This window comes from Morone saxatilis, unplaced genomic scaffold (genome assembly GCF_004916995.1).
Source record: "Morone saxatilis isolate NCDOM2014 unplaced genomic scaffold, NCSU_SB_2.0 Contig10, whole genome shotgun sequence".
NCBI classification, from domain to species: domain Eukaryota; kingdom Metazoa; phylum Chordata; class Actinopteri; family Moronidae; genus Morone; species Morone saxatilis.
In genome coordinates this window covers 1,778,326-1,780,863 of record NW_023339652.1, presented here as the reverse complement: position 1 = coordinate 1,780,863, position 2,538 = coordinate 1,778,326, and the positions used below count along the sequence as shown (strand labels likewise).

Here is a 2,538-nt window from a genome sequence, read left to right as displayed (position 1 = left end):
CTCTCTCTCTCTCCAGGCCATCTCCACAGTCACATGCTGAGGAAGCAGAGCCAAGGACAGGACAAACCAGCAGCCTTCACTTCCTGTTTATTCTGTCTTGGTTGTGCACGTAGTGAGCAGCCGAGGACCGAGCTAACGACGGCATCGACCTCACTAATGTTCAACGGTAAAGGGTCACTGCGCTGAGTTATAATCAGATTCATATCTTTCATACACACTGCGAGAAACATCAACGGGGGGAAATCTTCTCTTTAAATTGATCATTCCTGCACTCAGTTCGCCAAAAATATGAGAACAAAAATGTAATCATATGTTTTTATACGGAAGCCCTGAGGGGTTAGTGAGTTAAAAAAACAAACAGATCCTCCTAACCATTACGCTGGACTTTAAGAACTGGTGGATAATCTTTCTAAAAAAGATCCTTAAAAATTCAATCTGTGAAACAAGGGTGGACAAAACTTTTTCCAGGATCACTTCAAGTTAATTTTTATACATACAGAAAATTTTAAAAAGGTTTGTTGTTGTAATACTCACTTCCGCCACAAGAAGCTGAAGCGCACCACTACCCCATATTCTATGATAAGATATTAGTTTATTTAACCCCAGTAGGAGAAATTAAACTTTGGCCCAGAAGTACAGGAGGAATGTTTGCAAAGAGCAGAACAAGGATAAAAAAAATACAATATAATAAAATAAGAATATAATGAAAAAATATATAAATATCTGGAATATATATACATTGTATACAATAAAGTGGAATATGGTCCAAATCGATAACTGTACATGTGCAATGTTATGAGAAAAGTAAGAAAAAGAAAGATACTGGGAAAGAAATACATTCATTAATTGACAGCAAAAATCACCTTTTTTCCACCTATTTTCATAGATAAAAGATAAAAAATAGGAAAAATGATCCTGGCAAAACCTTCTTTCAGTCATAAACTCAGGAGAGAAAACAATTAGAATTAGTATCAGAAAAGTATCAGACTAAATAAATAAATAAAATCACCATATTTGTTCTTCTCACTCGCCCCTCAGGGCTTCCGTAGATGTATGAGTGGCTGGACAAGAAAAGAACATTTTAAAAGAAGCGATTATGTAAGTGTTTGATAGAAAGTGGCACAAAAACCAGTAACCACAGTTTACCTGTAACAGACTGAGCTGCTACCAGCTGTGGCCCTCTGAGATTAAACCTCCAGGGGCCACAGGAGGTTTAATCCAGTCAGAAACTCACTTTATTGACCCAGTTTAATCTGTGTCAGCTATGGACACTGGTGGGAAACTATTTGTGACCACAGACGGCATAAAAAATAAAAAAATCTCCAGACAGGACGTGACGAGCTGCGAGAAGACAAGCAGGCAGGCGGTGAGTTGGACCGTAAACAGCATCGGTCCAACCAGCTGTGTGCTGCATGTCGTTTGTAAAATAATCCAGTGAAACTGCTCTCTGCACTTTGTTGAGCTTCACTTCACTCCAGCAGATTCAAGGTATTATCAGCTGGCATCTTTAAGCATGGCTGCACATTTTCCATGTAGTAGCTGCTAGAAATAGACTGTCCTCCAGGAAGGGAAAGTAGAGGGATATCAAGTAATAATTCATAGCACAAAAACAGGAATGATGGAGGTTGAATCTGCTGATGTCAGTTTACTGTACAAAGGTCTGATTTCTTTTTACACATTTCAAATTAAGAGTTTTATTACAGTTTTCTTTCTTATAAGCTGCTAATGTTTGAGAAAAATTTGCATTTTTGTCTCTGGAGTCTGGTGGAGAGTGATAGTGTTATTACGGCTGTTTGTGGTTAAAATAAAGGTCTATCTCATGTAGGGATCCTTCATAGCTGTAAGACACTGACCATTAACAACTGAGTCTGTCAGTGGCAGAAACTACTATCGCTTAGTGGAACAACAACAACTAACATGGTTAGTGGAACACACAAAACTAACTGTTAGGTGGAACAAACAAAAACTACTTGTGTGGAACAAACTACCAACATACTGTTAGTGAACAAACAACAACAACTACTGGTAGTGGACGCACATTTGTTCCCAAGGATTAGCATTAGCTTACGTTAGCGCTGTTCATTAATATTTTCACTTCTAACTCTGTGAATTTAAGGATTTTATTTTGACCAAACCAGAGTTGGTGACGGACTCTTAAGGAACACCTTTTCTATTATTGAGTAAACTGACTCAGTGACATATTTTATCTAAATTTCTATATATTATATTCAACAATAACAATAACAGCAGAGAACAGCTCATACTGTTCTACTGCACAGTGAACACAACAACTGCAGATAGCAGATTATTTCCTGTAAATATTGATCAGAGATGAGTTTTTTCATGATATTCTGAGCAACTTTTTATATAATTCTCTGTCTGTGTTATGTATTTTTATAATTTTAACAATAAAACATACTTAATATGCTTCTTTCTTGACAAATATAGCATTTTCTTCTAATTTTTCTATTAACTCTTTGGCCATTTGGTTGTACAAATACAGATAATGTTGTACTAAGTGCTAACAATCAACAAACA

At 36.6% G+C, this 2,538-nt stretch overlaps 1 long non-coding RNA gene across 1 annotated transcript in view; it reads right to left on the bottom strand.

The window, feature by feature from the left end:
• Positions 1-2,538, bottom strand: part of LOC118340985 — a 12,940-nt gene that overhangs the window by 6,832 nt on the left and 3,570 nt on the right. The gene's annotated exons all lie outside the window — the stretch shown is intronic.